General features: G+C 30.5%; 1 pseudogene across 1 annotated transcript in view; it reads left to right on the forward strand.

The window, feature by feature from the left end:
• Nucleotides 1–14,545: 14,545 nt before the first annotated feature.
• LOC143223780 (glutamate receptor ionotropic, kainate 2-like) overlaps nt 14,546–26,297 on the forward strand; it is a 157,530-nt pseudogene continuing 145,778 nt past the window's right edge. Inside the window, exon 1 of the transcript XR_013013073.1 lies at nt 14,546–15,013. The product of XR_013013073.1 is annotated as a glutamate receptor ionotropic, kainate 2-like (transcript). The remainder of the gene's footprint in view (nt 15,014–26,297) is intronic.

Here is a 26,297-nt window from a genome sequence, read left to right on the forward strand (position 1 = left end):
TCACCTATATCTCCAGAATGTAACATTAAGTATTATTAATATAATACACGTTTGTTTTTGTTTCTCGTTATTTGTACAGAACGTCTACACCAAGCTACCTGATTATATGAGATTCATAATAACATGAAAATTACATGATAACCATTATGACATATTAAATAAAGAATACTATTGAAACTTGTGTTGCATATCGCCATTGGATGGAAATGTGTGAACTCACGTGTGTAAGATGTGATGTGTATCTTTGTCTCACAGTGTGATTTAATTTATTAACATGTAGAGTTTAATATTATATTTGAATGTGATATTTGAATATATTAATGATGTTCGTATATCATGTTCTCGAATAAAGGAAAATATTTAGTATTTAAACAAAAAATTAAGATATTAATATTTAAATATAATTTATTATGATTATTTTTATTTCACACATTTAAGATTGGTTTTTAATAATAATACATTTTCGTTTACTAAGTATAATTTAAGGCTTATTTTTAATACTATTTCAGTAATATCACAAATTTTACATTATTTTGTAATTTACATCAGAATATTTCATACTAGTTATTAAAATAAACATTTTAACCCTGTTTTTCAGTACAGTAACTACATCTTATGGAAAATTTTGGTTTGTGTAGTTGTTAATAAAACATTTCGTGTGATGTGATATAATTATATTGTTGAAGTGCTGTGTGTTTCAAACCAATAGGTTGTGGAAATTTAAAAAAAACACCGTAACGGTGTTCAAAGAACACTGATAATATGTAAAATGTGAAGAATAAATACTGGAAATTGTATGTGCTTAACTAACACTTGAGATTATATATAAAGTGTGACTAATAAATACTAGAAACGATATATAAAATGCGATTAGCAAACATTGGAAAATAATATAAAGTGTGATAAATAAACACAAAAATATGTGAAGTGTTATCAATAAATACTGAAAATTATATATAGTGTGATAAAATATTTGAAGTAACATATAAAATGTGATTAATAAATATTGAACATTATATACAGAAAGTGTGATTAATAAATACCAGAAATTATATATAAAGAGCCATAAGCAAACACGAAAATAATAGATAAAGTCTGATAAATGAACACTGGAAATTATTTATCAAGTAAGAACAAAATACACAGAATAGACGATACATAATCAATAAATACCGGCTAGTTAGGTAAGGAGCTTGACTCGAAATTTGAGTGTTGCGGGTTCTAATCCTTCTGACACTAATATGCTTGCCCTTTTAGCCGTGTGAAAGTGATTAATTCCTAAACGAGTAGACCACATGGTGGTGGTGGTGGTGGGCTTGATGACCAGCTCTCTGTTCTCTGGTCTTCCACTGTTAAATTATGGACGACGAGCTCTGGTAGCCTTCGTGTAGTTTTGTACGAAACTCAAAACAAACACTGGAAATGATAAACAAAGTGTGAGAGCCTTCGTGTAGTTGTGTACGAAATTCAAAACAAACACTGGAAATGATAAACAAAGTGTGAGAGTCTTCGTGTAGTTGTGTACGAAATTCAAAACAAACACTGGAAATGATAAACAAAGTGTGAGAGCCTTCGTGTAGTTTTGTACGAAATTCAAACAAACACTGGAAATGATAAACAAAGTGTGAGAGTCTTCGTGTAGTTGTGTACGAAATTCAAAACAAACACTGGAAATGATAAACAAAGTGTGAGAGCCTTCGTGTAGTTGTGTACGAAATTCAAAACAAACACTGGAAATGATAAACAAAGTGTGAGAGCCTTCGTGTAGTTGTGTACGAAATTCAAACAAACACTGGAAATGATAAACAAAGTGTGAGAGCCTTCGTGTAGTTGTGTACGAAATTCAAAACAAACACTGGAAATGATAAACAAAGTGTGAGAGCCTTCGTGTAGTTGTGTACGAAATTCAAAACAAACACTGGAAATGATAAACAAAGTGTGAGAGCCTTCGTGTAGTTGTGTACGAAATTCAAAACAAACACTGGAAATGATAAACAAAGTGTGAGAGCCTTCGTGTAGTTGTGTACGAAATTCAAAACAAACACTGGAAATGATAAACAAAGTGTGAGAGCCTTCGTGTAGTTGTGTACGAAATTCAAAACAAACACTGGAAATGATAAACAAAGTGTGAGAGCCTTCGTGTAGTTGTGTGCGAAATTCAAAACAAACACTGGAAATGATAAACAAAGTGTGAGAGCCTTCGTGTAGTTGTGTACGGAATTCAAAACAAACACTGGAAATGATAAACAAAGTGTGAGAGCCTTCGTGTAGTTGTGTACGAAATTCAAAACAAACACTGGAAATGATAAACAAAGTGTGAGAGCCTTCGTGTAGTTGTGTACGAAATTCAAAACAAACACTGGAAATGATAAACAAAGTGTGAGAGCCTTCGTGTAGTTGTGTACGAAATTCAAAACAAACACTGGAAATGATAAACAAAGTGTGAGTAATAAACAATGGAAATCATGAATGAAATTATATTAATAAACGCTTGAAATAATGTATAAAGTGTCATCATGAAACACTGAAAAACATATATAATTTTTTATTATTAAACATTGAAAACGGATTTTAAAATGTCATCAATAAATACCAGAATCATATATAAAGTTTCATAAATAAACATTAAGTATTTTATTTAAAGTGTGATTATTAAACCCTGGAAATAATATAATTTCATGCCAAAAAGTTTCAGGTTCTCACATGGTTTGTAAACATTTTGTGTTAGGATCCATGTCCACAGATGACAAGATTTTGCAGTCTAATAACCAACAATAAAACTCTTGTTAAAAAACTTAATGATCACTTCGAGCTGCAATTCATTTTGACTGTAAATGCGACATGCTTAGTAGAAGTGAATCAATGAACAACTGGAATAATACAATATAGTCAGGTCTTCCATAATTGATGTGACATGCTCAGTAGAAGAGAACCAATGAGGATCCCAACCATAGTCGTTAAGATTGTTTTCTGTTACAGTAGGGTTTTAAGAGATAAATTTTACTTGCATACATCATCTGCAGTATATCTTTACGATTTGTTAGTAAGCATTATGCACAAAGTTCCAAATCAGCAAGATACGACGACAGGCAAAGATTTGTGAAAAGAACCATATACTGTTCATGATATCATTATGATTATTATAGTGTAAATAATTTGTTGGATATCTGTTAAACTAGATTTGAATATATATTACTTCTAAAACACGTTGAGCCTTGCATGGTTGTGGCGCTCAGCTCATAATCTGAGGGTCGTGAGTTTGAATCCCCGTCACACTGAACATGCTCGTCTTTTCAGCCATGCGGGCGTTATAAAGTTACGGTCAGTTCCACTATTTGTTGGTAAAAGAGTAGCCCAAGAGTTGGCGGTGGGTGGTGATGACTAGCTGCCTTTCCTGTAGTCTTACGCTGCTAAATTAGGAATTGTTAGCCCAGATAACTCATTTCGTACCGTTGCACGACATTAGGAAACAAACAAACAGTAAAACAAGTGGAGAGTATGCTCTTCATTTATATTTTTAATTTATCATGGACAAACCACCAACACAAACCGTTAAAGAAGGGAGTCAATAAACAACTGGAGTAATGCCGCCAGGTTTTTCACCATATTTATCCTCAAATTTAGTTTATAGGAAATTCTCGTGCTGCCAAGCTCGTGTTCGGTTGGATTCAAGTATGGCGAGAATACCAGTCAGTTCGTTTTCCTGATAAAAATTCTCTCCAGGATGCCACTAATACACAAATCACAAGCAGGTGCTAGGTAGTAACAACTGAAAGAATGTCCTAGTTAACAGCCTGAGTGACATTATTGTTTGTGAGGCTGCATTCGAATATCTAGTGTCGCTAAAAATATTGTGTCAAAAGGCACACCAATTCTGCTTTTTCCTCAGACAAATATATATCACCAAGAGCGTAAATTTTCTCTGCAAAATTTATGTTAAATTTAATCCTAAACATTGTCCTAATACAGGTACGTCTCATATATAACTATGAGCAAAGAATAATTCGTTCCTGAAAATACAATGTTTTGAGTCACTGGGAAAACTGGTGCATCGAGCCCATATTGTCTCGTAATAAATAGATGTTGACAATGATTCATGTTCTACGATTTACTGTCCAAATATTTAACTGTTTGAAAGTTAGTTTACATCCTGTAAACCACTTATATCTATGTTACAGAAACCTTTTATGGTAGACCTGTTTGATTACTCCCAGTCTGCCTTTGAAAAAAAAAGTTCACCTCTGGAAAACGCTAGCGTTACAGATCACCAGAACATCAGTAATACCACAACTAACCAAAACACCACAGGGGATACAAATTACCAGACGTTTAGTACCATCACTACCAACCAGTATATTACAGATGACACAGATCAACAGAACATCAGTAATACCACAACTAACCAAAACACCACAGGGGATACAAATTACCAGAAGTTTAGTACCATCACTACCAACCAGTATATTACAGATGACAGAGATCACCAGAACATCAGTAATACCACAACTAACCAAAACACCACAGGGGATACAAATTACCAGAAGTTTAGTACCATCACTACCAACCAGTATATTACAGATGACACAGATCACCAGAACATCAGTAATACCGCAACTAACCAACACACCACAGGGATACAAATTACCAGAAGTTTAGTACCATCACTACAAACCAGTATATTACAGATGACACAGATCACCAGAACATCAGTAATACCGCAACTAACCAACACACCACAGGGGATACAAATTACCAGAAGTTTAGTACCATCACTACAAACCAGTATATTACAGATGACACAGATCACCAGAACATCAGTAATACCGCAACTAACCAACACACCACAGGGGATACAAATTACCAGAAGTTTAGTACCATCACTACAAACCAGTATATTACAGATGACACAGATCACCAGAACATCAGTAATACCACAACTAACCAACACACCACAGGGGATACAAATTACCAGAAGTTTAGTACCATCACTACCAACCAGTATATTACAGATGACACAGATCACCAGAACATCAGTAATACCGCAACTAACCAACACACCACAGGGGATACAAATTACCAGAAGTTTAGTACCATCACTACAAACCAGTATATTACAGATGACACAGATCACCAGAACATCAGTAATACCGCAACTAACCAACACACCACAGGGGATACAAATTACCAGAAGTTTAGTACCATCACTACAAACCTGTATATTACAGATGACACAGATCACCAGAACATCAGTAATACCGCAACTAACCAACACACCACAGGGGATACAAATTACCAGAAGTTTAGTACCATCACTACAAACCAGTATATTACAGATGACACAGATCAACAGAACATTAGTACAACCACTACTAACCATTATATTACAGATGACACAGATCACCAGAACATTAGTACTACCGCAACTAACCAGAATATTACAGATGACACAGATCACCAGAACATTAGTACTACCGCAACTAACCAGAATATTACAGATGACACAGATCACCAGAACATCAGTAATACCGCAACTAACCAACACACCACAGGGGATACAAATTACCAGAAGTTTAGTACCATCACTACAAACCAGTATATTACAGATGACACAGATCACCAGAACATCAGTAATACCGCAACTAACCAACACACCACAGGGGATACAAATTACCAGAAGTTTAGTACCATCACTACAAACCAGTATATTACAGATGACACAGATCACCAGAACATTAGTACTACCGCAACTAACCAACACACCACAGGGGATACAAATTTCCAGAAGTTTAGTACCATCACTACAAACCAGTATATTACAGATGACACAGATCACCAGAACATTGGTACTACCGCAACTAACCAACACACCACAGGGGATACAAATTACCAGAAGTTTAGTACCATCACTACAAACCAGTATATTACAGATGACACAGATCACCAGAACATTAGTACTACCACAACTAACCAACACACCACAGGGGATACAAATTACCAGAAGTTTAGTACCATCACTACAAACCAGTATATTACAGATGACACAGATCACCAGAACATTAGTACTACCGCAACTAACCAACACACCACAGGGGATACAAATTACCAGAAGTTTAGTACCATCACTACAAACCAGTATATTACAGATGACACAGATCAACAGAACATTAGTACAACCACTACTAACCATTATATTACAGATGACACAGATCACCAGAACATTAGTACTACCGCAACTAACCAGAATATTACAGATGACACAGATCACCAGAACATTAGTACTACCGCAACTAACCAGAATATTACAGATGACACAGATCACCAGAACATTAGTACTACCGCTACTAACCAGTATATTACAGATGACACAGATCACCAGAACATTAGTACTACCGCTACTAACCAGTATATTACAGATGACACAGATCACCAGAACATTAGTACTACTACTATTAAACAAGCCTTCATAGAAAATAAAAATGACCAAAATGTTAGTACTCCACTGATAACCAAAATTTCATAGAAAACATACATCACCAAAAACATGTTGAGAATATAGCGATGAAACTACTTAATAATAAACATAAAATAAAATGAGCAGGAAACAAACTGTATTGGAAGAAAGTAAAGTATCGACCAAGGAAAATAATGATGTGAGTTTAACTTTGGTAGACGAGATGAGTCGAACGTTTAACATGTGACACTAAGACTTTTAAACGGATAAAAAATAATAATATTTCCATCAAAATGTGATGTTAAAGTGGTTTAACCTACTTAAATGTATTTTTACAGAAAAGTAAATATTATTTTAAAGGAATAAAACCAAACGATTACTAGAAGAGCTGCATATGACTATCATATCAATTGTAACTGAATTTTACCAAGAATACTGGTGCAATATAAATAGGAAGATAGAGTTTGGCTTGTCAACTGAAATTCTAAAGTAATTGAATAAACTTAAACAGACTTTTGACGAGAAGAAAAGAACCACATAGCGTTCATTATATCATTACGATAATTATAGTGTAAATAATTTGTTGCATATCATGTTAAACTAGTTTCGTATACATATATTATTTCTAAAACATGTGGAGAATGTGGTCTTCATTTATCTTTGAATTCATCAATAACAAGTCACAGACACATGAATCCTGAACCTGATAACAATACAATCTATTTACAAATATATATAGTTACTGTTCTGCTTTATACCAAAACGTAAGATCCTGACAACTAACTACCCTCTTATCAAAATAAAATTTACTTAGCTGGAGATGATTTCTACTCTGTCAAAATTTGCATATCTGTTCTGGAATTTTACTGTTCTTACTGATAATTACAAAAAATATGGTGCATCAACAACATCAATTTCTTTTATAATTTTAAACACCTCAATCAGATCCATTCTAACTTTTTTCTCCATGAGTAAACAAGTTGAGAGATTTCAACCTTTTCTCTGATTCCAGTTACCATTCTAGTTAAGCTCCTTTGAACCTTTTCAGTTTAATGTCCATCCTAAAATAAGGGCCTAATACTGAACACCATACTCCAAATAGAGCCTAATCAGTGACTAATACAATGAACTCACAACTTCTTTAGACTTATATTCAAAATTTCTGTACACGTAACCTAAACTTTTATTTGACACACCACTAGCCACAGCACATTGCTTGGATAGCTTTAGAGACTGATCAACTATTTCACCACGATCCATTTATATCGTAACATTTTTAAGGTTATTCCAATCTTAATTATACTTATAATTTAAATTATGTTAACCTACGTTCATTATCTTGCATTAATTATAATTTAAATCCATTTGCAGTTTATTTGTCCAACTCATTAAATGATCTCAGTATTTTTATAAATTTGTACTCTTACCTTTATCTACATGAGCAGTAAGTTTTTCAAATAATGTCAAAAGGTTTGTAAAATAATATTTTCTCTTAATGAAACCATGTTGACTATCTTATAAAATTCTATGCATAACATATTTTAACAGACCTTCCAAAATGTTTCTACAACTGACGTGAGAGCAATGGGCCTATAATTTCTGGGACAATTTTATAACTTTTTTGGAAAGTATAATTACATTACTAAACCTCCAATCTTCTGGTACCTGCGTTATCTTTAAGGACTGACACGAAAAATATCAGTAAGTACGTCACATATCAAAAATTTAACCTCCTTAAAATCTTTCGAGAAGTTCCAATCGGCCCATATGAATTCAGATTTATCTATAGTACATTTCAGGTTTTAAAATGTTTAAATTAAAGCATGCTTCTTCAGCCCACCAAGCTCATATTGTTAAAACCCAGAAATCAAATCGAAGAGAAGAACCAAATTTCCTAATAACATACACAACCTTCATGGTGAGAATGAATAATTTGTAGGATCACACAACTGATCAAGTGGTAATGTGTCTTTGAGAATCAGGTTATAATTAATAATAATATAACATGTTTGTAAAACATTTATTTAGATATATATATATGAGGAAAATAAATCATGTGACAAGTAATCAACTTATCTTATTATAAAGAACATTTTTTCTCCCAGCTACAGTTATCTAGAACTAAAAAAGGGCTTCAGTTATTTAAAATTAAAAACATTATAGTTTCAAGACACATCTCTGTATATATTTTAAACAGAGATCCAACCAAAAGTGTAAAATGAAGCTAAAAAGAAACTGAAACACGAAAAAGTATTTAATCAATAAACATGGGAATGAGAACTGACGCCACCTTAAAACACATTTATAATTTGTCAGGTCATCCCATAAGTAATGTACGAAAGTTTAATACGGAAAGATATCATCATTTCAGTCTTTATAGAAGCTTTAATGACTAAAATGTGTAGTAGGACGTGTATATATTATTAAGACAAATAAGACAAACTAACTCAATTCCACGTTTTCAGATCATTAATCAAATAAACCCTTATGAAAATGGATATGGCTGAGGAGCACATTAGGTATATAATGCTTTATGAGTTTAAAAAAGACGACAGAAACTACAAGAAACATTCAAGGTGTTTATGGTACGGAATTCCCAGTGAAAGAAAATGTCAAAGGTGGTTTCAGAAGTTCAGATCAGGTGACTACAGTTTAAGTGAAGCACCACATTCAGGTCGTCCTGTTGAGTTTAATGATGACTTGCTGCTGGCTGCACTTGATGAAATTTGCGCTGTAACAGTTAAAGAAGTGTCACAGAAGCTTAATTCAACCCATTAAACACTCCATCGTTATCTGCAACAGCTTGGAAAGGTGTCAAAACGTAGAAAATGGGTCTCCCATGACTTGATAGAAGCTAACCATTGGACAAGAATGGACATTTGCCCTTTTCTGCACTTTTGTAAACGTAACTCACTTTTACTGGACAGGTTAGTGACTGGAGATGAAAAATGAATATTTAATAATAATGTTAAGCCGCAGGCAAAGGCTCAGTGCAGGTAAACTGAATAAAGCACAGCCCAAAATGGACCTCTACCTTAGGAAAGTCTTGTTAAGCCTTTGGTGGAATATTGTTGTTGTGATACACTTTGAGTTGCTGCCACTCAATGTAACGATTACATCACACTTCTATTGTGAACACTTAGAGTGCTTGAATGTTGCATTGAAAGAAGAGAGGCCTGCTTTGATCAATCGTAAAGATGTTGTGTTATCCAGGATAATGCATGATCCCATACAGAAAGGATTCTGTAAATATTGAAGAACCAGACTGGGAAAATTTCCCCATCCTCCTCATTCTCCAGACCTTGTCTCATCTGATTATCATATATTATCATCTGTAAAGATTGAAGAGCTAGACTGGGGAAAACTTCCACATCCTCCTTATTCTCCAAGTTTTGTCCCATCTGATTATCATCTGTAAAGATTGAAGAGTTAAACTTGGGAAAACTTCCACATCATCCTTATTCTCCAAGCCTTGTCCCATCTGATTATCATCTGTAAAGATTGAAGAGTTAGACTGGGGAAAACTTCCACATCCTCCTTATTCTCCAAGCCTTGTCCCATCTGATTATCATCTGTAAAGATTGAAGAGTTACACTGGGGAAAACTTCCACATCATCCTTATTCTCCAAACCTTGTCCCATCTAATTATCATCTATTATCATCTGTAAAGATTGAAGAGCTAAACTGGGGAAAACTTCCACATCCTCCTTATTCTCCAAGCCTTGTCCCATCTGATTATCATCTGTAAAAATCGAAGAGTTAGACTGGGGAAATCTTCCACGTCCTCCTTATTCTCCAAGCCTTGTCCCATCTGATTATCATCTGTAAATATTGAAGAGCTAAACTGGGGAAAACTTCCACATCCTCCTTATTCTCCAGACCTTGTCCCATCTGATTATCATCTGTAAATATTGAAGAGTTAGACTGGGGAAAACTTCCACATCATCCTTATTCTCCATACCTTGTCCCATCTGATTATAATCTATTCTAAGGTTTGCACTTAATTCACTTTTCATACGCACAAACAAAACCTGTTAAAAATACTCGCGAAAACAGAGCAGTACCAAAATTACTCTGTAAAAACAGTCTGTAGAAATCAAAAGACATCGAATCACACATATAATACCTAATGTCTGAAAATTTGGGTGTCAGACAGTCTCACAACTTTCTTCTGCAGTTAGGCTTTTATATTCAAACTACAAACACCAGTATTACAACAGTTCAGAGGATACCTTCACAAACGCAGACTAATAACATCAACACTAAATATCTGAAGTTTCTGTTTAAAAAAATCATGTTTTGTTATTTATACACAAATAATTAAATTTGTTTCCTCTCAACTAAAAATTGTATGCTCTGACTGCTTTGATTATTGTTGGTAATTATGCGTAAAATAATTTAATTTTCAAAGTCTCATGAGTATTTTACACTCAGTTTTATATGGTAGTTTAGTTAGTATTATAACCATAAAGAATTGCCTTTATTACAATTAATAAGCAATAGGTGTATTGTAAAGAATTCTAACGACATTGTATTTACTGTATCACTTGCGATAATCTACAACACAATATCATAGCACTTTATACCGATTTAAAAAGTTGACGTAACTTTTCATATTAACCAGTTTCTACAGACCCAATTCGCCCGGCCTATCCAAGCGTGTTAAGGCGTGTGACTCGTAATCTTCGGGGCGCGGGTTCGCATCACCATCGTGACAAACGTCCTCGCCCTTTCAGCCGTGGGGGCGTCATAATGATAAAAGAGTAGTCCAAGAGTTGGGGGTGGGTGGTGATGACTATCTGTCTTCTCTCTACTCTTATATTGCTAAATTAGGGACAGCTCGCGCAGATAGCCCTCGAGTAGCTTTGCGTTAAATTGAAAACAAACAAGCAACCCCATCTGCAGATTTATTATTTAACAACCGGATTTCGTCACCTGCAGTGAGAAGTTCTCAGACATTCCACTGTATAGTTTAGCAACAAATATTTTAATTTCAACCTTATTTATTTCTACTTATTTAAAGTTTCAGTATAACTAGTCCATTAAAGGTCTTATCTTTCATTTATAACAACTTTCATTATAAAATAAATAATAACGAATCTTTAAACATTCATATAACTGTTCATATAACAACTCAAATAACAGTTCATATAACGGGTCTAAATTTCCAAGTACAAGCACGCAGTTCTGTCATCTCTTTACCAATTTAAAATCAAATTCCAGGAAAGAATTTCAAGTGTCGCGGCTATTGAAGATTCGGTCTTATTTAACACTGTAATTCGTAACCATTGATGGAAGCTTTTTATTCCGTACCATATGTTTCTACAAAACTGATGTGAAGTTAACAATGGATTTTTTTCTTTCACATTATTTTTATTTATTCATTATAGATTAAATCAGGTAGTGTGAACATATAACACTTTAAATCAATCATCAGCATACCTCAGCTAACTTTATTTTTACGGAGTTTTTCGGCCTGTTGGTTTCTAATGCCTTGTCTACTTTCGGTGCTTAACCTATAACTTTTGGAGTAAAAACTAAGAAATTATTTTTCGGTTGTCGCAGTATCTTTAGCAAGGTATTCTGCGACAGTAAAGAAATATTATTTTATTTTCGATATTTGGCAAAACTAATAATAGATGGCGATCTTATAGCTCATTGCATTCTGAAATTTCTTATCCGATCTCCATTTGTTTTTAACGTTTGTTTTGTATAATTAGACAGATAAATATTGAACAGTAAGTTAATAATATTACACTACATACTTAACTACGACAAAATGTTTCTCAATCACTTGTTTAATAACTAACAACGAACGATCCTAAATAGTGAAGAATATTCTAGAAAATATATTTATTTATCAACTCTGAAATTTAATTTTATATTAAATATTATTTTGTTTGTAGTTATCTACTTGAATATGTATAGGTGAACTGCACAACAAAACTGCTGGTTTAAACATATGTCTTTTATTGATTAAATACAAACAAATACTGTTCTTTACTTTGTCTCTATCTTTATAAGAAATCTCACAGTTGGAAGTTAAAAGAAAAATATTTAGAGGTTAGAAGTGATTTTTGACTTCTATTTGTTTTATTAAACAAAATTGTTCACTGTACATGCGCACTGTTTTACCAAAAGAGGAGTTGTGATGTTACCATCAATCCCATTATTAGTTCTTTAAACAGTAATTCAAGAGCTAGGGATTGCAGATGGTTGTTTTCTTTGTGGTCTATCATTATTAAACTATTAAAAGACAGATAACACTTTGTGTGAAAATAATACTGTGTGTGAAAATAATACTTTGTGTGAAAATAATACTGGGTGAAATTCTAAACACACTGAATCAATTTTATTCTCGGCTAAAAAGAATAGTTGAATAGTAAGTATTTCAGAACAGTTGAATAGTAAGTATTTCAGAACAGTTGAATAGCAAGTATTTCAGAACAGTTGGATAGTAAGTATTTCAGAACAGTTGAATAGTAAGTATTTCAGAACAGTTGGATAGTAAGTATTTCAGAACAGTTGAATAGTAAGTATTTCAGAACAGTTGAATAGTAAGTATTTCAGAACAGTTGAATAGTAAGTATTTCAGAACAGTTGAATATTAAGTATTTCAGAACAATTGAATATTAAGTATTCCAGAACATTTGAATTGTAAGTATTTCAGAACAGTTGAATAGTAAGTATTTCAGAACAGTTGAATAGTAAGTATTTCAGAACAGTTGAATAGTAAGTATTTCAGAACAGTTGGATAGTAAGTATTTTAGAACAGTTGAATAGTAAGTATTTCAGAACAGTTGAATAGTAAGTATTTCAGAACAGTTGAATAGTAAGTATTTAAGAACAGTTGAATAGTAAGTATTTCAGAACAGTTGAATAGTAAGTATTTTAGAACAGTTGAATAGTAAGTATTTTAGAACAGTTGAATAGTAAGTATTTCAGAACAGTTGAACAGTAAGTATTTCAGAACAGTTGAATAGTAAGTATTTCATAACAGTTGAATAGTAAGTATTTTAGAACAGTTGAATAGTAAGTATTTCAGAACAGTTGAATAGCAAGTATATCAGAACAGTTGGATAGTAAGTATTTCAGAACAATTGAATATTAAGTATTTCAGAACAGTTGAATAGCAAGTATATCAGAACAGTTGGATAGTAAGTATTTCAGAACAGTTGAATAGTAAGTATTTCAGAACAGTTGAACAGTAAGTATTTCAGAACAGTTGGAGAGTAAGTATTTCAGAGCAGTTGAATAGTATGTATTTCAGAACAGTTGAATAGTAAGTATTTCAGAACAGTTGAATATTAAGTATTTCAGAACAATTGAATATTAAGTATTCCAGAACATTTGAATTGTAAGTATTTCAGAACAGTTGAATAGTAAGTATTTCAGAACAGTTGAATAGTAAGTATTTCAGAACAGTTGGAGAGTAAGTATTTCAGAACAGTTGAATAGTATGTATTTCAGAACAGTTGAATAGTAAGTATTTCAGAACAGTTGAATAGTAAGTATTTAAGAACAGTTGAATAGTAAGTATTTCAGAACAGTTGAATAGTAAGTATTTTAGAACAGTTGAATAGTAAGTATTTTAGAACAGTTGAATAGTAAGTATTTCTTTCAATATATATATATATATATATACATTACATTTACACTGAAAGAATGTGAGTGAAGACAATGAAATCTAAAGACAAATTACAATCAGATCTGGCCAAGCTACTGAAAATTACCATCCAGAAAACAAACGATACGTTCAATATCCTATTAACAATCCAGACGGGAAAAAACTCGAAAAATAACAGTAGTTAGAGGTAAACTAAACACTGGTGTAGTGAGAAACAGTAGCAGTATTCTAACACTGGTGTAGTAAGGAACACCAGCGATATTCTAACACTGATGCGGGAAGGAACAGCAGCGATATTCTAACACTGGTGTAGTAAGGAACAGCAGCGATATTCTAACACTGATGCAGGAAGGAACAGCAGCGATATTCTAACACTGATGCAGGAAGGAACAGCAGCGGTATTCTGACACTGGTGTAGGAAGGAACAGCAGCGGTATTCTAACACTGATGTAGGAAGAAACAGCAGCGATATTCTAACACTGCTGTAGGAAGGAACAGCAGCGGTATTCTCTGTGTGTCAGTTAGAGACTCGTGAGGTGTCATGCGCAACAGATAACACCCGGGAGTCATGCGTAATTTGACAGAGAGGCGCCTGTGGATGGTGGTAAAACTCAGGAGAACCAACTGCAGCGTGCTAAAGGAAAATAATGCATGCAGAAAGGGACGACAGTAAGCGATACTGTAAGAACATAGATCCAGACACGCGTCTGCTGCGGTTCGAAGTAGTAGGTGGTTCTATTGGTTTTTAGTCATAAAAGGTCAATATCTATGTCAACACATTCGCTACAGGTCTTGTGGCGTTGAAAATAACCACACAAAACAGAGAAACTTTGTGAAAGTTACCATGAAACGTAAACGACGGCTGTGTGTGTTGTGGTCTACCGTATTTTGTTGTTTCACCGTAGTCTGTGGGCTGCCAAAGGTTATCAAAATCGGTAAGAATAAGAAATATTACCTTTCTTAGTTTTAGTAAAGGCTTTAATTTAAATTTAAAGACAAAATTACTGTTACGTAAAACTGAAACTGAAAGAGAAAATAATATTTTATAAAGACAAAATGATAGATATAACAGTAAGGCTATCAGTGTTGTGACTATAGATATACCAGTTTAGTTAAGCTATCGGGGTCGTGACAATACATATACCAGTTTAGCAGGGCTATCAGTGTCGTGACTATAGATATACCAGTTTGGTTAAGCTATCAGTGTCGTGACAATAGATATACCAGTTTAGTTAAGCTATCAGTGTCGTGATTATAGATATACCAGTTTAGTTAAGCTATCAGTGTCGTGACTATAGATATACCAGTTTAGTTAAGCTATCAGTGTCGTTATTATAGATATACCAGTTTAGTTAAGCTATTAGTGTCGTGATTATAGATATACCAGTTTAGTTAAGCTATCAGTGTCGTGACTATAGATATACCAGTTTAGTTAAGCTATCAGTGTCGTGACTATAGATATACCAGTTAAACAACTGATGAAATAAGAATGAAGGAAGAAAAGCAAGAGAAAGATAGGAGGATAAATACAGGAAATAATTGTTAGAATTACGAACAAAAACTAGTTTAATCAAATAATTTTGAAGAATTATAAAAGATGAAAACTTATAAAAGCACACAACAATTAAAATAAGAATATAAATAACATCCTAAAGAACATCAAAGATCTACAAGAATTAAAGATATAAAAAACACGAGAAACATATTTAATAACAACGGCTTTGTAGAATAAATTCGTATAAATACAAGCATATCTATAAAATGTGGATTGTTAAGTACGTAAAAAGACCAGCATATCTATAAAATATAGATTGTTAAGTACGTGAAAAGACAAGCATATCTATAAAATGTAGATTGTTAAGTACGTAAAAAGACAAGCATATCTATAAAATGTAGATTGTTAAGTACGTAAAAAGACCAGCATATCTATAAAATGTGGATTGTTAAGTACGTAAAAAGACAAGCATATCTATAAAATGTAGATTGTTAAGTACGTAAAAAGACAAGCATATCTATAAAATGTAGATTGTTAAGTACGTAAAAAGACAAGCATATCTATAAAATGTAGATTGTTAAGTACGTAAAAAGACAAGCATATCTATAAAATGTAGATTGTTAAGTACGTAAAAAGACAAGCATATCTATAAAATGTGGATTGTGATACTGCTACTCATGATTTAAAAGAGGGTCATAAGATATGTCCTGAAAATTACAACCAGATTGGCTTGTGTGAAGATTTCTTGAGTTTGGTAACAGAAGCTTTAGTGAATCATTAAAAGAAATAAAAAATCGTGATAAAACAAAACATGAATTCGCCCAAACAAAATCTTGCCTTATAAGTATTAAATGTTCATTTTTCAAAACTGTTATATTGCTGATGTGTACCTGTCGTTTTATGAAAACTTGACTCCTGTGTATTATGTCATGATTTTCAAAGGATGTTATGTGGCTGATGTGTGCCTGTCGTATTATGAAAACTTGACTTCTGTGTATTATGTCATGATTTTCAAAGGATGTTACGTGGCTGATGTGTAATTGACGTATTTAAAACCTTGACTTATATGTATTACATCATGATTTTTAAAAGGATGTTATGTGGCTCAAGTGTATTTGATGTATTCATATTTTCAATAAAAATCTGTTTAGGCTCTTCATAAAAAAATAACGTAGATAAACATAAGAGTAGGTTACCGGAAAAATAATTAATTGAAGTACCGGATGACTGAATGTAAGAAAGTAAAAGGTTATTATTATCGGAGTAACTGAATCCACGTCACTACTGTAATGTCTTAGATTATGTGATTAAACTTAAAGATATGAATATGAGCAATATTAGTAAGTTATTAGAGTCTACTGGAGGTATTAAAGTAGTGTCAAAAGATAAATAATGAAATCACAAGATAAAGAAGTGTCAAAAGATAAATAATGAAATCACAAGATAAAGTAGTGTCAAAGATAAATAATGAAATCACAAGATAAAGTAGTGTCAAAAGATAAATAATTAAATCACAATATAAAGTAGTGTCAAAAGATAAATAATGAAATCACAAGATAAAGTAGTATCAAAAGATAAATAATGAAATCACAAGATAAAGTAGTGTTAAAAGATAAATAATGAAATCACAAGATAAAGTAGTGTTAAAAGATAAATAATGAAATCACAAGATAAAGTAGTGTTAAAAGATAAATAATGAAATCACAAGATAAAGTAGTGTTAAAAGATAAATAATGAAATCACAAGATAAAGAAGTGTCAAAAGATAAATAATGAAATCACAAGATAAAGTAGTGTCAAAGATAAATAATGAAATCACAAGATAAAGTAGTGTCAAAAGATAAATAATTAAATCACAATATAAAGTAGTGTCAAAAGATAAATAATGAAATCACAAGATAAAGTAGTATCAAAAGATAAATAATGAAATCACAAGATAAAGTAGTGTTAAAAGATAAATAATGAAATCACAAGATAAAGTAGTGTTAAAAGATAAATAATGAAATCACAAGATAAATTAATGTCAAGAAAAATTATTGGATCATAAATTGTCGATGTAGTTTTATATTTTCAATAAGTACCATGATATTCAAGTATGATATTGATTCTATTTTATTTCTATTAAAAGAATCCAACTTTTGATACCAATACTTTAATGCTTTCCGACATTGGTTCTCTTGAGTTATTCGGTAATACAGTAGGTATGAAAGGTCAGTCTAGTTAATTATAACGAAAGTATTTCATTTGTTTGGTTACAAACATTGCGTCTTGTATAACTTCATTGTAGCTATTGATAAATCTTATTTCACAAATAATTGCCCCCAGTGGCACAGTGAGGTGTCTACGAACTTATAACGCTCGAAACCGAGCTTAGATACCTGTGGTTGGCAGAGCACAAATAGCCCAATGTGTAGCATTGTTGTGTTATGTTCAAAACCAAGAAACACAATTAACTGGCGTATTTATAAATATTCCACTTACGTATGTCTTTAATTCATTGACAACAAAGTTTTTGCTTCTTGAACACTATTGAGTGTTCCTTATAGATTTTTGGCTGTTGATCACGAAAATCACATCCAAATTTGTCCATCACGTACCGTTTCATCGAAATCTTCAGTTTTGCTACAATGGGTAAACGATATCAGGGCAACTGGAATTCGTCAATGCTTGCTGACTACCGTTGAACACTGCAACGTGATGCACCGGATATTGAATAGAAACGGAAATCAGGAGCAAAACACTTAATTACGTTGAACTTAATTGCGTATTATAAACATAAACGCAATTAAATACGTTATTGCCGGTAAACAGTTAACTGTTTATCAGAGTTCTCACGTGATGAATCAAAACCAAACTTTATTTGTGCATACCCACCAGGTACCTGTCACAATCAGCAAAAACTTTTCAAAAACATTGTTATGCAGTGTTATCAGTCTATAGATGAACAAATTAGAAAACATTGTTATGCAGTGTTATCAGTCTATAGATGAACAAATTAGAAAACATTGTTATGCAGTGTTATCAGTCTATAGATGAACAAATTAGAAACCATTGTTATGCAGTGTTATCAGTCTATAGATGAACAAATTAGAAACCATTGTTATGCAGTGTTATCAGTCTATAGATGAACAAATTAGAAACCATTGTTATGCAGTGTTATCAGTCTATAGATGAACAAATTAGAAAACATTGTTATGCAGTGTTATCAGTCTATAGATGAACAAATTAGAAACCATTGTTATGCAGTGTTATCAGTCTATAGATGAACAAATTAGAAACCATTGTTATGCAGTGTTATCAGTCTATAAATGAACAAATTAGAAAACATTGTTATACAGTGTTATCAGTCTATAGATGAACAAATTAGTCTCGTCTTAGAATAATTTGTACACATCATTTACTGAGACGATTTCATACACATTCAAGAACGTTCTAGTCTTCAAGAAACGAGTTTGGTAATTAGCTTCATTTGGTTTACAATTGTAAATATTTATTATTAAAAATAATAAAAATAGCGTTGAACATTATGTGTAAGAATGTGTGTGAATATAACTTGTTTTTGTTAGGTATTTTATTACTATTTCACAGTATAACACAGTATACTATACTATTTCACAGTATAACACAATATACTGTACTATTTCACAGTATAACACAATATACTATACTATTTCATAGTATAACACAATATACTATACTATTTCACAGTATAATACAATATACTATACTATTTCACAGTATAACACAGTATACTATACTATTTCATAGTATAACACAATATACTATACTATTTCACAGTATAACACAGTATACTATACTATTTCACAGTATAACACAGTTATCTATACTATTTCACATTATAACACAATATACTATACTATTTCATAGTATAACACAATATACTATACTATTTCACAGTATAACACAGTATACTATACTATTTCACAGTATAACACAATATACTGTACTATTTCACAGTATAACACAATATACTATACTATTTCATAGTATAACACAATATACTATACTATTTCACAGTATAACACAGTATACTATACTATTTCACAAAATAACACAATATACTATACTATTTCACAGTATAACATAGTATACTATACTATTTCACAGTATAACACAGTATACTATACTATTTCACAGTATAACACAATATACTATACTATTTCATAGTATAACACAACATACTATACTATTTCACAGTATAACACAGTATAATATACCATTTCACAGTATGACACAATATACTATACTATTTCATAGTATAACACAGTATACTATACTATTTCATAGTATAACACGGTTATCTATACTATTTCACATTATAACACAATATACTGTACTATTTCATAGTATAACACAATATACTATACTATTTCACAGTATAACACAATATACTATAGTATTTCACAGAATAACACAATATACTATACTATTTCACAGTATAACACAGTATACTATACTATTTCACAGTATAACACAATATACTATAGTATTTCACAGAATAACACAATATACTATACTATTTCACAGTATAACACAGTATACTATACTATTTCACAGTATAACACAGCATACTATACTATTTCACAGTATAACACAGTATACTATACTATTTCACAGTATAATTACAATATATGCTATACTATTTCACACAGTATAACACAATATACTATAGTATTTCACAGTATAACACAGTATATATATACTATTTCACAGTATAACACAGTATACTATACTATTTCACAGTATAACACAGTTATCTATACTATTTCACATTATAACCTGACAATATACTATACTATTTCACAGTATAACACAGTATACTATACTATTTCACAGTATATAACACAATATACTATAGTATTTCACAGAATAACACAATATACTATACTATTTCACAGTATAACACAGTATACTATACTATTTCACAGTATAACACAGCATACTATACTATTTCACAGTATAACACAGTATACTATACTATTTCACAGTATAATACAATATACTATACTATTTCACAGTATAACACAATATACTATAGTATTTCACAGTATAACACAGTATACTATACTATTTCACAGTATAACACAGTATACTATACTATTTCACAGTATAACACAGTTATCTATACTATTTCACATTATAACACAATATACTATACTATTTCACAGTATAACACAGTATACTATACTATTTCACAGTATAACACAGTATACTATACTATTTCACAGTATAATACAATATACTATACTATTTCACAGTATAACACAATATACTATACTATTTCACAGTATAACACACTATACTATACTATTTCACAGTATAACACAGTTATCTATACTATTTCACATTATAACACAATATACTATACTATTTCATAGTATAACACAATATACTGTACTATTTCACAGTATAACACAGTATACTATACTATTTCACAGTATAACACAGTATACTATACTATTACACAGTAGAACACAGTATACTATACTATTTCACAGTATAATACAATATACTATACTATTTCACAGTATAACACAATATACTATAGTATTTCACAGTATAACACAGTATACTATATATTTCACAGTATAACACAATATACTATACTATTTCACAGTATAACAAAATATACTATACTATTTCACAGTATAACACAATATACTATACTATTTCACAGAATAACACAATATACTATACTATTTCACAGTATAACATAGTATACTATACTATTTCACAGTATAACACAGTATACTATACTATTTCACAGTATAACACAATATACTATACTATTTCATAGTATAACACAGTTATCTATACTATTTCACATTATAACACAATATACTGTACTATTTCATAGTATAACACAATATACTATACTATTTCACAGTATAACACAATATACTATAGTATTTCACAGTATAACACAATATACTATACTATTTCACAGTATAACACAGTATACTATACTATTTCACAGTATAACACAGTATACTATACTATTATTTCACAGTATAACACAGTATACTATACTATTTCACAGTATAATACAATATACCATATGCTATTTCACAGTATAACACAATATACTATAGTATTTCACAGTATAACACAGTATACTATACTATTTCACAGTATAATACAATATACTATACTATTTCACAGTATAACACAATACTCTATACTATTTCACAGTATAACACAGTATACTATACTATTTCACAGTATAACACAGTATACTATACTATTTCACAGTATAACACAGTATACTATACTATTTCACAGTATAATACAATATACTATACTATTTCACAGTATAACACAATATACTATAGTATTTCACAGTATAACACAGTATACTATACTATTTCACAGTATAATACAATATACTATACTATTTCACAGTATAACACAATACATTATACTATTTCACAGTATAACACAATATACTATACTATTTCACAGAATAACACAATATACTATACTATTTCACAGTATAACATAGTATACTATACTATTTCACAGTATAACACAGTATACTATACTATTTCACAGTATAACACAATATACTATACTATTTCATAGTATAACACAGTTATCTATACTATTTCACATTATAACACAATATACTGTACTATTTCATAGTATAACACAATATACTATACTATTTCACCGTATAACACAATATACTATAGTATTTCACAGTATAACACAATATACTATACTATTTCACAGTATAACACAGTATACTATACTATTTCACAGTATAACACAGTATACTATACTATTTCACAGTATAACACAGTATACCATATATGCTTTTCACAGTATAATACAATATACTATACTATTTCACAGTATAACACAATATACTATAGTATTTCACAGTATAACACAGTATACTATACTATTTCACAGTATAATACAATATACTATACTATTTCACAGTATAACACACAATACTCTATACTATTTCACAGTATAACACAGTATATGCTATACTATTTCACAGTATAACACAGTATACTATACTATTTCACAGTATAACACAGTATGCCATATACTATTTCACAGTATAATACAATATACTATACTATTTCACAGGTTATAACACAATATACTATAGTATTTCACAGTATAACACAGTATACTATACTATTTCACAGTATATATTACAATATACTATACTATTTCACAGTATAACACAATACATTATATGCTATTTCACAGTATATAACACAGTATACTACACTATTTCGCAGTATAACATAGTATACTATACTATTTCTCAAGAGTATAACACAGTATACTATACTATTTCACAGTATAACACAGTATACTATACTATTTCATAGTATAACACAATATATACTATACTATTTCACAGTGTATAAACACAGTATACTATACTATTTCACAGTATAACACACGTATACTATGCTATTTCACAGTATATACACAATATATACTATACTATTTCACAGTATAACACAGTATACTATACTATTTCACAGTATAACACAATATATACTATAATATTTCACAGTATAACACATATACTATATTATTTCACAGTATAACACAATATACTATACTATTTCACACAGTATAAACACAATATACTATACTATTTCACAGAATAACACAATATACTATAATTATTTCACAGTATAACATAGTATACTATACTATTTCACAGTATAACACAGTATACTATACTATTTCACAGTATAACACAATATATGCTATACTATTTCATAGTATAACACAATATACTATACTGTTTCACAGGTATAACACAGTTATACTATACTATTTCATAGTATAACACAATATACTATACTATTTCACAGTATAACACAGTATATGCTATACTATTTCACAGTATAACACAATATACTATACTATTTCACAGTATAATACAATATACTATACTATTTCACAGTATAACAGAGTATACTATACTATTTCACAGTATAACACAATATACTATACTATTTCACAGAATAACACAATATACTATACTATTTCACAGTATAACATAGTATACTATACTATTTCACAGTATAACACAGTATACTATACTATTTCATAGTATAACACAATATACTATACTATTTCACAGTATAACACAGTATGCTATACTGTTTCATAGTATAACACAATATACTATACTATTTCACAGGTTATAACACAGTATACTATACTATTTCACAGTATAACACAATATACTATACTATTTCACAGTATAATGCACAATATACTATACTATTTCACAGTATAACAGAGTATACTATACTATTTCACAGTATAACACAATATACTATACTATTTCACAGAATAACACAATATATATACACTATTTCATAGTATAACACAATATACTATACTATTTCACAGTATAACACAGTATACTATACTATTTCACAGTATAACACAGTATACTATATACTATTCTCACAGTATAATACAATATAATTATACTATTTCACAGTATAACACAGTATACTATACTATTTCACAGTATAACACAATATACTATACTATTTCACAGTATAACACATATACTATATTATTTCACAGTATAACACAATATACTATACTATTTCACAGTATAACACAATATACTATACTATTTCACAGAATAACACAATATACTATACTATTTCACAGTATAACATAGTATACTATACTATTTCACAGTATAACACAGTATACTATACTATTTCACAGTATAACACAATATACTATACTATTTCATAGTATAACACAATATACTATACTATTTCACAGTATAACACAGTATACTATACTATTTCATAGTATAACACAATATACTATACTATTTCACAGTATAACACAGTATACTATACTATTTCACAGTATAACACAATATACTATACTATTTCACAGTATAACACAATATACTATACTATTTCACAGTATAACACAGTATACTATACTATTTCATAGTATAACACAATATACTATACTATTTCACAGTATAACACAATATACTGTACTATTTCATAGTATAACACAATATAATATACTATTTCACAGTATAACACAGTATACTATACTATTTCATAGTATAACACAGTATACTATATTATTTCACAGTATAAAACTGTTTTAGATAATTAATACGAAACACCTTTTGAAATAATGTAAAAAAATTATCTTATTTGAATTAATTTACTTTTTGTCAGAAATTGTCCGCATGGTATAATAACAGTTATCTTTCTGTTCTGTTGTCATTATTATTTCAAGTCATAAAGATAAATATATAACTTTATTGTACATTATACAAAATTTTATGCTCGTAAGCTATTTGTTACGACCTACTATACATACAGTGAGGCTCATATAAAGAGAATGTATTTTTCAGTCCATCCTGAAAGTGTATTCAATATTTTTCTTTACCCTGAAATACAAACTGTGTTCTCAGGCAAGGTTACTTCCCAAATTTATCCGGCAAATAGATAGCATCATAAATTCAGTCCGAACTGAGAAGCAAGTTTTATTCTATAAATCATCGATTCGCTGGTCACTACTGAAAAGTAAATTTTGTCTTTCGAATCTTCAGCAAAGTTAAACTTTTAATTTCTAAATCAAGAACATGTTTAGTTTTCGAATTCCAACATTATCAAGTATTTCAAATTATATATTTGACTTACAGCAAACTCAACCTACTCTACAGAAATCAGTTTTGTACAATTTCAGCACTTCACCCCAAACTAGCGTTGGAAGAACGTACACTTTAAAACACTGACAATAAAACGTGATAAAAGACGAAAAATAAATTTTAGGGTTAACTATTATTTAAAATTGTTGCGTTCTTAATTATATAATTAAATACTTAATGACACAAACGTCATATTCCCTTCCCTTAGCTTCAAAGGCGTTTCTGATTTTCGACACAGCAGCTCCACAACTTAACGTATCAGTACTACATAGAAATACATTTTTTCATATAGAGTTTAACTAATGAGCTTAAATGAAATATAATAAACAAGCACAATATAAAGTTGAAATGATATTAAATACTGTTTAAAAATATGAAGTGATTTACGTCTTGTAAGTATTCTGTTATCACTTAAAACCAGAAAGTATTAGGTTATGCGTGTGTAAATATACATTTGCAACATAGAAATGTTGTAATATTTATTTACAAAGAAACGGGAAAGTTTTGTATCTTTTCAACCATATGCATGGTATTCTGTTATCTTACTTGTTAATCTCTCACAATATCAGTGTTATTACAATTTCTTCTTCTAATCTCATTGTTATTACTATTTCGTATTTAGTTTTTCTTGTAATCTTAGTGTTATTATTCCTTATCCAGTTCTTGTTTTACTGTCAGAGTTATTTCTATTCCTTATTTAGTTAGTCTCGAAATATCACTGTTGTTGTTATTTATTATCCAGTTATTGTTCTACTATAAGTGTTATTTCTATTTCTTATTTAGTTCTTCTTATAATATCACTGTTGTTATTATTCCTTATCCATTTATTATTCTACTATCAGTATTATTTCCATCCCTTATTTAATTCTTCTTATAATATCACTGTTAATATTATTCTTTATCCAGTTCTTGTTCAACTGTCAGAGTAATTAGTATTCCTTATTTGGTTCTTCTTACAATATCACTGTTTGTTATTATTCCTTATCCAGTTCTTGTTCTACTGTCAGAGTTATTCCTAT

This window comes from Tachypleus tridentatus, chromosome 8, assembly GCF_004210375.1.
Source record: "Tachypleus tridentatus isolate NWPU-2018 chromosome 8, ASM421037v1, whole genome shotgun sequence".
Taxonomy (NCBI): Eukaryota; Metazoa; Arthropoda; class Merostomata; order Xiphosura; family Limulidae; genus Tachypleus; species Tachypleus tridentatus.